This window comes from Lepidochelys olivacea (genome assembly GCF_965140295.1).
Source record: "Lepidochelys olivacea isolate rLepOli2 genome assembly, chromosome: 9".
Classification (NCBI taxonomy): Eukaryota; Metazoa; Chordata; order Testudines; family Cheloniidae; genus Lepidochelys; species Lepidochelys olivacea.
The window spans coordinates 61,968,095-61,983,282 of record NC_140419.1 but is presented as its reverse complement, the minus strand read 5'-3'; the positions used below and the strand labels follow the sequence as shown (position 1 = coordinate 61,983,282).

General features: G+C 46.3%; 1 protein-coding gene across 3 annotated transcripts in view; it reads right to left on the bottom strand.

Moving 5' to 3' along the window:
- Nucleotides 1–12,201, bottom strand: part of ARHGAP36 (Rho GTPase activating protein 36) — a 78,810-nt gene extending 66,609 nt beyond the window's left edge. The window contains exons 1-2 of one of the 3 annotated variants that reach the window (XM_084639516.1): nucleotides 12,094–12,201; nucleotides 11,697–11,885 (exon numbers count right to left, since the gene is read on the bottom strand). The gene's annotated coding sequence lies outside the window, so the exon portion shown is untranslated. The remainder of the gene's footprint in view (nucleotides 1–11,696; nucleotides 11,886–12,093) is intronic. The other 2 variants (XM_084639514.1, XM_084639515.1) reach the window with 2 other exon arrangements.
- Between the last annotated feature and the right edge of the window lie 2,987 nt (nucleotides 12,202–15,188).

Genomic DNA, 15,188 nt, shown 5'->3' with positions numbered 1-15,188 from the left:
ATGCATCACATGGAGGTCTGCTGAATCAGCACGCTGCACGTCTGCTCCTGCAGCTACCGCTGGAGCTAACTCCAAGAACAGCAGCGCTAGCAGTATTAATGACTCTGCAGCACTAATCCCGCCGGCATCATTAACAGCCTTACTGTGACGGATTCAAAACCGACGTAGATAAGCAAATAGCTCGTGCTGTGTTTGCAGCCAGCATGTCTTCCAAACCACTGAACTTCCATATGTCAAGAAAGCTGAACTGTTCCATCCTGAGTCAGGGTTGCAATGGCTGAAGTGATCCCAGAGAATGTATTCAGATGCTGTCTGCTGAGTGTGTGGGTCTGAGTACTGAGGGGTGGAGTCATGTTCACAGCCAGCCGACTGAGCGTGCAGAAATAACTACTGAGGGAGGAGCTATTTACAGGTGTGAAACCGATCATCCCCATTCACTGGAATATTTGGTATAGTCTAAAGACACGAGAAAGAGCATAAGTGCCATGTGACTAAGATGAGGCTTTTTCAAGACAAATATTCATGTAGTAACATCGGGCCATTCTCGGCTGACTCTAAAATTGCACGCAAAAGACTTGGATGGAAAGAATATGAAAGATGATACTAGATGTGGTCCTAATCCAGCAGTGGGTTGTGCATGGCCAGACTCTGGTGCCTCTGTAGAGCCCGATTTTCTAAGGGTATGTCTACACTAACCGCTGGATCGGTGGGCAGAGATCAATCTAGTGGGGGTTGAGTTATCACGTCTAGTCTAGACACGATAAATCAACCCCCGAGCGCTCTCCTGTCGACTCCTGTACTCCGGTACCGCGAGAGGCGCAGGCGGAGTCGACGGGGGAGCGGCAGCAGTCGACTCACCGCAGTGAAGACGCCAAGGTAAGTCAATCTAAATACGTCAACTTCAGCTACATGAATAATTATAATAATATAATTATAATAAAAAGTTGCGTAACTTAGACTGACCAACCCACCCACCCCCCCGCCCTGCAGTGTAGACCAGGGCACAGAGTCATGGATTTTAAGGCCACGGGGGACATTATAATCAGCTAGTCTGACCTCCTGCACAGCACATGCCAGAGTCCTGTGGTTAAGTTAGAGCAGTGTTTCTCAACCTTTCCAGGTTGGCAACCCCTTACTGGAAGTCAAAAATGTTTGCAATCCCCATTCCCCTGCTTATATTTATTATAAAAGTCAGAGTAAAAATGTATCAACGAGAACAATTCTAGCCTGGGTATGTTGAGAGCTTGACAGAGAATATTTGGTCTTGAAGGGCCTTATTTGCAGATAGTGGGGGGAGTGAGATAGGTTTTTAATGTTTAGGCTGCTCCAAAGTTATTCTGGAAACTTTATTTTCTTTGCTTTATAATTATAATAATTTTCTGCACCACACAACCCGCCTGATTGCCTTTCCTGGTCACCTGTGGGTCGTGCCTTGTTAACCCTTTTTCCCTAACAGCCTCAGCCGCTGAGGAACACTGAGTTCGAGCATATCTTTTAGAAAGCTACAACCAATCTTGATTGAAAGATTCCACGTGACAGCAAAACTTCAATTTTTTAAAAACTGAAAGTTGAGATTCCCATGTAATCACATGGCTCCAGGAGCTGTGGCTTTAAGAAAAACACCAAATATCTCACAACTCAGATAAAATTGCAAGAGTTGGTTACACTGAACAATTTATCAAGACTTGCGGCAGATTTTCCATCCCTGGCGATTTTAAATTAAGATTAGATGCTTTTCTGCAAAATATGCTCTAGGAATCTTTTCGGGGAAGTTCTGCAGCCTGCGTTAGACAGGTCAGACTAGATGATCACAGTGGTCCCTACTGGCCTTGGAATCTATGAATTGGTTGGTTGCCAGAAGGTAGCAAATATTGAGCTGGGGAATTAGTGGGGAATTGAAGGTTTACTGGCGAATTACTCCAAACATTTAAGTCAGTAGCAGTGCCCCTTGTTTCTGTGCAGAGGAATTCACTTCAATTCCTGAAGCTGCTGAAGTGCACAAGAAGGTTGAAAAAATGTTTTCTGAACCACAATTAGATTATGGCAAAATGTTCGGAGAGCATTATGATCAAGCTTTTCATGTTAATTAAAAAAAGCTATATCCTAAGGCAAACTCACAAGGAGGCAGGATTAAGATTTCACAGGCAATTGTAACTCTGTCATTTCCTGACTTTTCCGGCCTTACTTTGCATTCCTTTTAACATAGCTACTTTGTAAGGCATTTTCTACATTTTAAAAAAAGGAAATGGAAGCAACAAAGACATTTCACTGTGTTCAACTTTTTGTTCCCCTCACTTTGCCCCCAAATCTGTCTCCTTCTCCCGTTTCTTAGTCTTTATTTTCTCTCTTAGCCTGTTCCAGATGCATGATAGTACTTTGCCTCTCTCCTCAAGACTGCTCCATCTCCTTGGTCTCTTGTGACGCACTTTGTCAGGGGTTTTTTGAAAGCCCAAATAAATAAGGTCACCCAGTTCTCCTTGATCTACTATTTTATGTCCAGGTTCGAAGACGTCGGACGGACTGATGAGGTGCTATTTCCCTGTGCAGAAACCGCACTGTGTCAAAGCACCTCAGCCTGTTTCCCTGGCACTGGGATGAGGCTGAAGCATGGAATACTCCTTTCTGAAGAGCCCCCTTACAACATGCCACTGTGTGAAAAGGGGAATTGTGGGAAACGGCAGCCATCAGCAGCATCCAGCCCTGTATAGGCAGCCACGTGGATGTCCTCTGGCCTCAGGAACACTTCTAACCCCACATATCTCCTAAACCCCCAGATTCTCCCCCATTGCCTCAGCTCAGCACACCTGCAGAGCTCTGGCTCTAAAGCCTTGTCTTGGCCAGGCCAGTTCTCCTGTTTCCATGGCTCACCACCCTCTTCCCTGAGTCATCTAGCCCCTGCCGAAAGCTCTCCCAGTTCCATACACGTATGCCTATTCTCCGTCCCAGATATCAGGGAGCAGGAGCTGCTGTGGTCCTGTGTAGTGTCAACATTGGGCTTATGGGCAGGCCTACTAAAGTCTGCAGCAGGTCCTGTGGACTTCAGGAAGTTCACAGGGATGCAGTGCTATGGGGGGAAGCAGGAGTCAAGGTGTGGGATGTTGGAGCCTGGGGAGTAGTGGGAAAATGATTCAGAAGCTGACTCAGGACAGCTCCTAACTCTCCCTGGCTCCTCTTGGATCCCTGTGCTCTGTAGAGCCTCCTCGCTCCCCTGGTTCCATTGCTGTATGGAAGTCAGTGGCTCCATAGGGTAGGGTGCCTCAGTTCCTCCCTACCTTGATCCCAAGGCATGTCACTAACCCAGAAGGAAATCCCCACCCCAAAAACTTGATGCAGATGGAGTTAAAATTGAGAACACGTACACAGAATGGAAGCAGTGTCATCATCAGCCATACAGAAAAACATCCCTTACCAGCATGGAGGTCACAGGCTATAATAATGCTTCCCAAAAAGGGGTTAAAATATTCAGTTAAAAGAAAAAGAAATCAAAACAGCTTGAGTTAAAAACTGTGATGGAGAAAAATACTGTGAAATAGGTCATTAAAAATAAATTGCTGAAAAGGTATAGCCTCAAAGAGTCTGTTCTATACAGATTCAACACTACCCTCATCACCACAGTGTCTGAGGGCTAAGCCCACAACAATAAACCTCTAGCCACCATGCTAAGTGAAATCCTCACTCACCTGGGACATGGGAGACCTGGTTTCACGTCCCTGCTTTGCAGGTGGGACTTAAATGCAGGTTCTTCCCCTCCCGGGGGAGTGCCCTGACCACCAGGCTACAGAGTACACCATGGAACGTCTCTCTCAATCTCTACGGCTGGAGCAATTCCACTTTGCTCCAACAAATGTTTAATTATTTTTACAGGGTCTTGAACTTCCATCTCCCACAGCCTAGTAAGTGGCCTAACCTCTAAGTTTGGGCACACACCTCACCTGCTCTGCCCCGGCTGTCTTTTATGACAGGTATCAGTCTTAGGCATGCTTTGATTATGCCTGCAGGATTGGGCCCTGCTGGCAAGATAGGCAGGGGAAAAGCTACATTTGAGAATCCTGCCGGGGCCTAGGTCTAAGATAGGACTCCAACCAGCTTGTTAGGGCTGGGACAGCACCAATGCTTAGGTGGCTTAGTGCATGCCTGCCAGTGAAACCTTGGGCACCTAGCTGAGCAGTGCTCTTGAGAATGTCCGTAGTGCCTCGCTGGTGGACTTAGAAGCAGTTTGTGATCTAGCCCAGAGCACCTTCCAATCATTCATTGAGCAAAATGATTAGCAGCTTTCATGCATGGTTCATTCTTTTTCTCATGTGCTTCCTCAGAGGGGAATGGGGGGTGTGGTATAGTGTGTGGCCAAGGCTATCACAGGGTTCAAAAAAATAACTAGATAAGTTCCTGGATGACAGGCCCATCAATGGCTATTAGCCAGGATGGGCAGAGATGGTGTCCCTAGCCTCTGTTTGTCAGAAGCAGGGAATGGGCAACGGGATGGATCACTTGTTCATTCCCTCTGGGGCGCCTGGCATTGGCCACTGTCGGAAGACAGGATACTGGGCTAGATGGACCTTTGGTCTGACCGACTATGGCTGTTCTTACATTTTGGTTTGATAGAGGTTTTTAATTAGTTAGTTAGTTAAAGAGACTTAGTAAAATTATATAAATTGGGAAAAGACTATTATGAGAACCTTGGCAGGGACAAGCTAAAGGGACTTGATGTCCTGAGAAAGCCTCTTGACTCCCCAGTCTTTCAAAAGACACAATATAGTTATATGATCCAACAGCAAAGATATTTCGAGCACATCAGCAAATCGCGGCATTTGCTAGCTAATCTTACGAAAATAAAGCAAGTCAGCAACTGCATATTCTATCTTTAAACGGAATCAAGGGAATTCATAACTAAAACTAAAGGCATTCTTCAAATAGTTCAAGTTTATTACAAAAGCTACTCTCCTCCTCTGAGTGAATAAAGACATAAAAAGGGTAATTGGAAACTTTGGATCAGATTTTCAAAGGTATGGAGGCACCTAAAGATGCTGATGGTTCCTAGTGAGATTTGAAAAAGCACATGGTCAGGTTAGGCTGCTGACTACCATGGGAATCAAGGAGAGTTAGGCACCTGGCCTGCTTAAACACTGTTACAAGCCCCACTAGGCACCATCTATATTTTAGGTGCCCTACATACCTTTGAAAACCTGGCCCTTTGCTACTTAACCCCTAACACACAAATAAAATTATTCTATGAGCAAATCACACAGGAGGCTCTTAGAAATGCCATTAAAATTCTGACTAGAGGTAAATCGCCAAGATCAGATAGATTCAGCAGTGACTAATACAAAAAGGTTGAATATATCCAGTAAAAGCCATGCTGAATATGTTTATAAAATAGCTTTGGGAATAACAACCTACTTACTAGCTTCCCAGGGGGAAGCACATACAATGTTAATGCCAAAGCCACGCAAAGGCTCTATGCGATGCATGTCCGCCAAAGTCATTATCAAATAGGGATGCAGAGATCTCCTGGGACAGCTTTTACCTTTGCTGGGGCAGGATTTGTCACAAAGAAAAGCAGCCAGTGATCTGAGTAAGCTACTTAACAGAACTCCCCACTCAAAACATTACAACAACCCATCAACAGTGATAACATGCATACTACAAAGGCCTTTAAATTTGATGTAATTGCCTTTTATGATAATCACACTGCAAAAAACTGGATGTAGGAGGCTAATCTATGAAACAGAACAACACAATTCCCCGCAAGCCTCTAGTCCTTAGTGGAATACATCACGTCTTTTTCAGCTAGAACCAGCTACAAGTCAGGGCTGCCCACAACCGCTCCTCATATTCAACTGAAGAGGAGTATTAGCACAGCCAGAAGATTCTCTGAATACGTTAGAGGTAGCGAAACAGCTAGGGAGGCACACAAAGTGGCATTGCATGGGAATGAGATGCTTGTTTCCATAACACAACCAGAGTCATCAGTTCCACGGCTAATGGCAATCACAAAGAATCATACTCAGAGTATACCCACAGTATTCTTGTCAGCAAGTTAAGGAAATATGGGCTGGATGAATGCACTATAAGGTGGGTAGAAAGCTGGCTAGATTGTCGGGCTCAACGGGTAGTGATCAATGGCTCCATGTCTAGTTGGCAGCCGGTATCAAGTGGAGTGCCCCAAGGGTCGGTCCTGGGGCCGGTTTTGTTCAATATCTTCATAAATGATCTGGAGGATGGTGTGGATTGCACTCTCAGCAAATTTGCGGATGATACTAAACTGGGAGGAGTGGTAGATACTCTGGAGGGGAGGGATAGGATACAGAAGGACCTAGACAAATTGGAGGATTGGGCCAAAAGAAATCTGATGAGGTTCAATAAGGATAAGTGCAGAGTCCTGCACTTAGGACGGAAGAACCCAATGCACAGCTACAGACTAGGGACCGAATGGCTAGGCAGCAGTTCTGCGGAAAAGGACCTAGGGGTGACAGTGGACGAGAAGCTGGATATGAGTCAGCAGTGTGCCCTTGTTGCCAAGAAGGCCAATGGCATTTTGGGATGTATAAGTAGGGGCATAGCCAGCAGATCGAGGGACGTGATCGTTCCCCTCTATTCGACATTGGTGAGGCCTCATCTGGAGTACTGTGTCCAGTTTTGGGCCCCACACTACAAGAAGGATGTGGATAAATTGGAGAGAGTCCACCGAAGGGCAACAAAAATGATTAGGGGTCTGGAACACATGACTTATGAGGAGAGGCTGAGGGAGCTGGGATTGTTTAGCCTGCAGAAGAGAAGAATGAGGGGGGATTTGATAGCTGCTTTCAACTACCTAAAAGGGGGTTCCAAAGAGGATGGCTCTAGACTGTTCTCAATGGTAGCAGATGACAGAACGAGGAGTAATGGTCTCAAGTTGCAGTGGGAGATGTTTAGATTGGATATTAGGAAAAGCTTTTTCACTAAGAGGGTGGTGAAACACTGGAATGCATTACCTAGGGAGGTGGTAGAATCTCCTTCCTTAGAGGTTTTTAAGGTCAGGCTTGATAAAGCCCTGGCTGGGATGATTTAACTGGGAATTGGTCCTGCTTCGAGCAGGGGGTTGGACTAGATGACCTTCTGGGGTCCCTTCCAACCCTGATATTCTATGATTCTATGATTCTATAAAATAAACTACTACAAATCTGAATAGCCAGACTACCTTCCTAGAAATTTCCCTCCCAAAAAGCAAAGGAGAAAATTCTATACTTCAGAATTAAGGGATATGTATAAAGATAACTTGGCAACTAACTGTAAATGTTAGGGAAGATGTTAGTAGACGGGAGATCCTCCCTCAGTCACTACTGGACAGAGCAGTGTAATAAATGTGGTTATCCTGCCAAGCTGCATCCCTTTCTTTAAATACTCGCATTTGTCTTAGCCTAATCAGAATTGTCATTTCTCTTTTATGGTGGAGAAAGAATCATAGAAGTAAAGGACTGGAAGGGACCTCGAGAGGTCATCTAGTCCAGTTCCCTGCCCTCAAGGCAGGACTACGTAATAACTAGACTCTGACTGGTGTTTCTCTAAACTGCTCTTAAAAGCCTCCAATGACTGATTCCATAACCTCCCTAGGCAATTTATTCCAGTGCATAACTACCCTAACAGTTAGGAAGTTTTTCCTAATGTTCAACCTAAACCCTCCCTTGCTGCAATTTAAGCCCATTGCTTTTTGTTCTATCCTCAGAAATTAAGGAGAACAATTTTCACCCCCCTCCTTGTAACAACCTTTTATGTACTTGAAAACTGTTATCATATCCCCCCCTCAGTCTTCTCTTCTCCAGACTAAACAAAACCAATTTTTTCAATCTTTCCCCATAGGTCATGTTTTCTAGACCTTTAATCATTTTTGTTGTTCTTCCCTGGACTTTCTCCAATTTGTCCACATCTTTCCTGAAATGTGGCACCTGGAACTGGACACAATTCTCCAGCTGAGGCCTTAGCAACACAGAGTAGAGTGAAAGAATTACTTCACGTGTCTTGCTTACAATAGTCCTGCTAATACATCCCAGAATGATGTTCACTTTTTTTTCCCCAACAGTGTGACACTCTTACTCATATTTAGCTTGTGATCCACTATAACCCCCAGATCTCTTTCCTCAGTACTGCTTCCTAGGCAGTCATTTCCCATTTTGTATGTGTGCAGCTTCATTCCTTCCTAAAGTGGAGTACTTTGCATTTGTCCTTATTGAATTTCATCCAATTGACTTCAGACCATTTCTCCAATTTGTCCAGATCATTTTGAATTTTAATCCTATCCACCAAAGCACTTTCAACCACTCCCAGCTTAGTATTGTCCACAAACTTTATAAGTGTACTCTCTATGCCATTATCTAAATCACTGATGAAGATATTGAACAGATCGGACCCAGAACTGATTCCTGAGGGACTCCATTCGATATGCCCTTCCAGCTTGACTCTGAACCACAGATAACTACTCTGTGGGATTGCACCCATCTTATAGTAGCTCCATCTAGGTCAATAGTTCTCAACCTATTTACCATTGTGGGCCACATACAATACTACCTGTATGGCCCTGAGGATGTCACATGGGCCACAGCTGTGTGCTGATTGGGCCACAAGCATCCCACAGGCCGCAGGGTGAGAACCACTGATCTTGGTTGTATTTCCCTAGTTTGTTTTTGAGACGGTCATGCGAGACAGTATCAAAAGCCTTACTAAAGTCAAGATATACCATGTCTACCGCTTCCCCCCATCCACAAGGCTTGTTACCCTGTCAAAGAAAACTTTTAGGTTGGTTTGACATCATTTGTTTTTGACAAATCCAGGCTGACTATTACTTATCACCTTATTATCTTCTAGGTGTTTGCAAATTGAATGCCTGATTATTTGCTCCATTATCTTTCCGGGTACCGAAGGTAAGTTGACTGGTCTGTAACTTCCCGGGTTGTCCTTATTCCCCTTTTTATAGATTGGCACTATATTTGCCCTTTTCCAGTCCTCTAAAATCTCTCCCGTCTTCCATGAGTTTTCAAAGATAATGGCTAATGGCTCAGATATCTCCTTAGTTAGCTCCTTGAGAAATCGCACATTACTTTAGAGGAACTTGGTTGCCCAAAACAGAAGGAAGATATTGGGCTACTCTGCGCGGATACATTGTGCAGTGGGCCCAGAAACCAGTGGAGACCACGCTGGGCTGGGAAGGGCATTTTGGCCTCAGTGGAGTGCACCAGGCTAGGGGGTTTTTCACCTGTTCTAGCAATGGTGGTTGCACTGGTGTAGACCAGCCATTCACCCTAAAGAGGATCGATGACACAGTGGTACACTACTATCACATCCACCGCTGCTGACTATCTCTCCATTGAGCCACTACTCAGATCTGGCCAGTCAATGTCCATCCCGATACCCTCTTGACTCCATCATGCTGCCCCAGATGTACTTCCCAGTGAAGATTCCTCTACTTATAACCTTTAAAGCCACCAGAGAGATACTTCTACCCTGTGGAAGCCACCTTCATTCTTCCCAAGACCCCCAAGGGCCACTGCAAGGGTAAAGCTCACCTGTGCATGAGACAGAGCTTTCTTTGGGGATGATCTGAGACTGGGGAAATGAACTCCTTCAGGAGCTAAGGATCATCACTAACCTCCCCAGTGCAAGACACACTGCTCCAACCTGCCTTTGCTAATGGAAATACAGAGCAGTGTGTGCATATAAGAATAATAAAAGCACCCTCCCAAACTAAAACACTCCACTGCACCCACACTTCTCCCCTGGGAAGAGGCTGAGAGACAGAATGAACCACATGTGACAGATGTTAGTCATACACTCAATGCATAACTGGAGGGTGGGAAAAGAACTAGGATAGATTTGGGGTCAGCTGCAGCAGACTCTGTATATAGTCCCAATCATCTGCATGTGAAAATAGGGGGTTATAATGGAAACTCTTGAGCAATCTGAACTAGACAGAACACGGTCAGGCACTCATTGTAACAAGAAATGCAACACTGGAGCTGAAAAACAGCTTTCCTGCCAGGGCCTGCCCCATTTGCTGTTAACCCTGTAACAGACTGCACTATGGTACCTGCCTCCATGAACCCAGCAGCTCTGTAAGGGCTAGTGCATAGGTTCTGCGCACCTAAATTCTTGTTAACCCCGGTAAGGATGCACCTGTGACCTAACCCACCTGACCTCCATTAATCTGTATCCTGGAGCACAAACTTCAGTCCTGTTATAGCTTGACAACAGTGTATGCCCCTTTACCCACACGAGAGGCTGCACATTGAGCATACCCATTTCATCCAAGCTATTTTTCTGCAGACAAGGACCTAGGGGTTACAATGGACGAGAAGCTGGATATAAGTCAGCAGTGTGCCCTTGTTGCCAAGAGGGCTAACAGCATTTTGGGCTGTATAAGTAGGAGCATTGCCAGCAGATCAAGGGATGTAATCATTCCCCTCTATTCGACATTGGTGAGGCCTCATCTGGAGTACTGTGTCCAGTTTTGGGCCCCACACTACAAGAAGGATGTGGAAAAATTGGAAAGAGTCCAGCGGAGGACAACAAAAATGATTAGGGGGCTGGAACACATGACTTATGAGGAGAGGCTGAGGGAACTGGGATTATTTAGTCTGCAGAAGAGAAGATGAGGGGAGATTTGATAGCTGCTTTCAACTACCTGAAGGGGGGTTCCAAAGAGGATGTAGCTAGGCTGTTCTCAGTGGTGGCGGATGACAGAACAAGGAGTAATGGTCTCAAGTTGCAGTGGGGGAGGTTTAGGTGGGATGTTAGGAAAAACTGTTTCACTAGGAGGGTGGTGAAGCACTGGAATGGGTTACCTAGGGAGGTGGTGGAAACTCCTTCCTTAGAGATTTTTAAGGTCAGGCTTGACAAAGCCCTGGCTGGGATGATTTAGTTGAGGATTGCTCCTGCTTTGAGCTGGGAGTTGAACTAGATGACCTCCTGAGGTCCCTTCCAACCCTGATATTCTATGATTCTATTGGGATCGATTCAGGAATCACTGGGTGAGGTTCTGTCGCATGTGATATACAAAAGATACAGACCAGATGATCTAAGAGTACCTTGTTGCCTTAATATCTACCAGTTCATCCCACAATAGTCTGCACTGCTCTCCAGCCCCCATTAGCCCTGCAGCATAGAAAGAGACATCAAAAGAAATTCGCATTTGCCTTCACATGTTCACTGAGATCTGTGAGGCTCATTTTTGTCTAGCAGACATAAAATTGGGTGAGAATAAATTCCAAGCAGCTAACTGTCAGCACAGCTCTCACATCCAGCCCAGTACAGTGCCTCGCTGTCTGAAAAACTCTCCTCGCCCGTCCCCCTGAACTCCAAAGCACACTGGGCAAGAAGTATTAAGGCTTTAATTAGTATGTAACTGAATGGCTGAATAGCCTCTGGAAGCTTTAAAAGCAGAAGTGCTAAGTATCCACTGCAAAGGTCGGTTTGATGAATGTGAGCAAATCTTTCCCTCCAAGAGAAATTTACAACCACTTTCCTCTTTACAATGAAATCCTCTCCACCTGTTTTTAGGGCTGGATCTTTGTGAGATTCATTAAATCAAACAGCAAACTCTTAAGATGCATCAGTTCCTCTGTTTCCAAAGCTGTTTGTAAACCCAGTGTACCCAGAGTTGCGTTTGCCACTGCCCTTCAGCAGATAAATATCCCCCATAGAAACAGGAACAAAGGAGTTTTGTTTACCTTACAGCTTCATTTTCGGCTCACAACTTACATCTAGGCTTCTTTCTCAAGGTGAAGTTCTGGAGATTGTTAAGATGCTTGCTTTAAACCGTTGTCTTCACCCCGTCTCCCCAGACACCGTGCAGTGTGCGTTAGATGATCTTACCCCAACTTTAGCAGGATGAGAAGTGAGGCAGAGAAGAACAGCTTCTGGCAACAGAGAAAGGAGGGGGTGGGAAAGGGAAGAGATGAATCTCCTGCCAAGACAAATGAAAGCCAGAAACATCGTGTGTAGAAGAGAGGAGGATTAGCTTAAAAGAGAAATACAGCTCCCAGGGCTGCTGGTGTTTATTCCTTAGGCAAAGGGATCATTATTCATTTCTGGTCTCAGTCTTAACTGCTCCCATTCTTTTCTTACCATTAGCCAAAAAATTAAGGGAATGGGCAGAGATCCTATTAATGCATGGGCACAAAGAAACCCAAGAACTTTCAAGATCCTTCTGAAATGGCCAGTAGTCTTCATAATAGGCTGATTTCCAGCAGTCGCTGTTGATTGCAGAGCGCTCAGCAGCAAAGGAAATGCAAGCAGCACTCCTCAGGCCATGTCTACATTAGAAAGTTTTGCCAGAAGGACTTTTGCTGCCATACATCTGCTGACGTTGCTACATCGACAGAGTATATGCACGTGGCTGCTTTTGCTGACGCAGCACATCCTCACCGCACAAGGCTGTGTCATCAAAAGACGCAGCGCACCATGGCTAGGCATCCCATTGTTCCCTGTGCCATCGACCGGCATGCTGCCATGTGGAACACCATGGCGGTGTATTGTGGGATACCAGCACTACACTCAGGGAATTATGAGAGCTTGGAACGATTTCCCAAAATTCCCTTTCTTCCATCTTATAATGTTTCTTCCGTCCCATACTTTTCTCACTGCTTTTCAGTTCATAACAACCTATTTGTTGGAATTGAACCAGTGTACTTCACAGGCAAAGCCTTGACAGGCAAAGCCTTGTAATTGATTGTCCCAACAGATCATACCATCTGACCGACCTGCTGATCGTTTATCTGCTGGCAGATTCCTCCTCCTCAGCATCCATAAGCTGACAGGTAAGGCTGTGCGTGACATGGTGAGTTGGATGAAACTGAGGGACATTCTGCATGTCAATATGGATTGGGAAGGTCAGCAAAAGGCTCAGAGTGACATTACTCACAGCGATTCAGGTGGCTTCTGATTGTCGGTCTTTTACAGAGATGAGCATGTGGGTGGCTGTGTCTGGATGCACCCTCAACTGTCACTAAGGCCAAGATATGCCAAACTGCTGAGCTGGTGCAGGGGGCTGGTTGTGCACTCGCAGTGCTGCCTGGAGCTTTTGGCCTCTCAGCATTTCCAGCACAGGTTGGGCAGGCGTACTTGACCTCGTAAGTGCAGCAGAGAGGAAGCGAGGCAGGGTGTGTAAGCTGGCCACAGCCATGGGCTAGTGGGCTGAAACGGGTGACACGCTCAAACACTTGCTGCTGGTTTGTCGTACCTGAGGGTACCTCACTCAGCAGGCACAGGCAGAGCAGTGACTCACCAGCAGAGCCTTGGCCAAGGCTAATCACATATCTTCCAAGGTCACTGTTGAAACTGAATGTGATCCCCCACAAGGTGGCCCTGGGTAAGACAGAGACAGATGCACTAGTGATTGGTGCTACAGTACAGACTGCCTGTAGCTAAACACCAAGCCATGTGCACTGAGGAACAAGGCAGGGACTGGGGTTGGGGGGTCCAGGCCCAGCCAGAGCTGCTCAGCCACTTTGAGAAACAAGCCACTCCATGTGGAGAAGGGAGGTTCCAACTCCCTGTGACACCAGTGTGAGAGGAGACACACCCAAGCCTGCAGGCATTGTCCAGCCCCATTGCCCACTAAACCACAAGCTACTCTCAATGGATTGTGTTACCCCAATTGTCCTTGGGGAACAAACAGCCATACAGACATCAAAATGGCTCCTAGACCACACAACACAATTTCATGATCCAGAAAGCAGAAACACCCATAGGAAAAGTCAGTGTGGCTCTGCCCCACTGGCTTTTCATTGCACTGGGCTCCTACCAGTCACCCATGTACAGTGCTCCCCCATGCACCAGGTGGCTGCAGTTGCCGGTTGATGTCACCCTGCCTTTCACAGAAGGACCCTTGTTTATGAAAGGGCCAGTGCTGTACTCTTCAGTCCCAGCTTGCCCTCATTCAATCTCTTTCACACCCACAGTTTTTCTTGGCTCCAGCACAAAACACAACTCAATGTATTAAGGTCCATTCGCCTTGAGGAAATGGATGGTAAATATTGAATGCAGTGGCCTTGTTTAAAAAACGAGAGGGAGCTAGTTGGTATGTGGGGAATGCTTCAGAGCCACTGGGTCCAGCTCACAGGCTGGCCAGATGTTTGAGAACGCTGATGGAATTTGCTTGCTTGGATTTTTTCTTGCAAAAATGAACAAAAAAATTACAAACAGGGGGAGCCTTTTACTGGGAAGAGTTTGCAGGCTCCTCTATCTCCCTCTCCTCCCCAGAGCACTGGCTGTAGTTTAGCGTTCAGACACTGCACATGTACAATAACTATCTAAGGTACTTACCTGGCCCCCCATCAACATAGCATCCGTGGTCCACAAGACCATGAACACACCTGCCTTCACACACCTGTGAGGCAGGGCATGGCTGTTGTCTCCATTGTACACATGAGGAACTAAGGCACAGAGACTCTGTTTACACTGATAAAAAAATCTGGAGTACCGAGTCTCAGAGCCCGGGTCAGCTGACACAGGCTTAAAGGGCTATAAAGTTGGAGTGTAGATGCTCAGGCTGGGGCTGGAGCTTGGGCTCTGACACCCTCCCCCCTCGTGGGGGGGTCTCAGAGCTTGGGCTCCAGCCTGAGCCCAAACTTCTACCCACAATTTTATAGCCCCACAGCCCAAGTCAGCTGACCCGGACCAGCCGTGGATCTTTTATTGCAGTGTAGACACACTCAGAGAAGCTAAGGGACTAGCCTGAGGTCACACAGGGAGCCTGTGACAGAACAAGGAGCTGAATCTAGGTCTCCAAGCCTTAAACAAGTGCCCTGTCCACTGACCCATCCCTCCTCTCCACCTGGGCTAGAATGTGAAACATCACCTGAGGCTACACATCCTAACCAAGGTTCAGCTGGGTAGCCTCAGAGGTTTCACATTCTTGCCCACTGAGGTGAGCTTTAAGAACAGAGAGCTACTTAGAGAAATAATGTTAACGTAGCACCCTAGGAGATAACTGTGTAGCGCTGCTGCAAGGCAGGGACCTGTGCTGCCTTGAGCTTTGCTAGGTCCGCTGGGCAATAGGGCAGTGCTGGGAAGGTGTCAGGGCCACAGCACCTGCAGAGACCCCAGCAAGAACCATATAGTCATGGCTGGCTCCTAACAGCGTGCTTGGTCCAGACTGGATGAAACTGATTTGTAAAGACATTTTATTTATTTTTCATTTTTCCCTCATGTCCTCACTG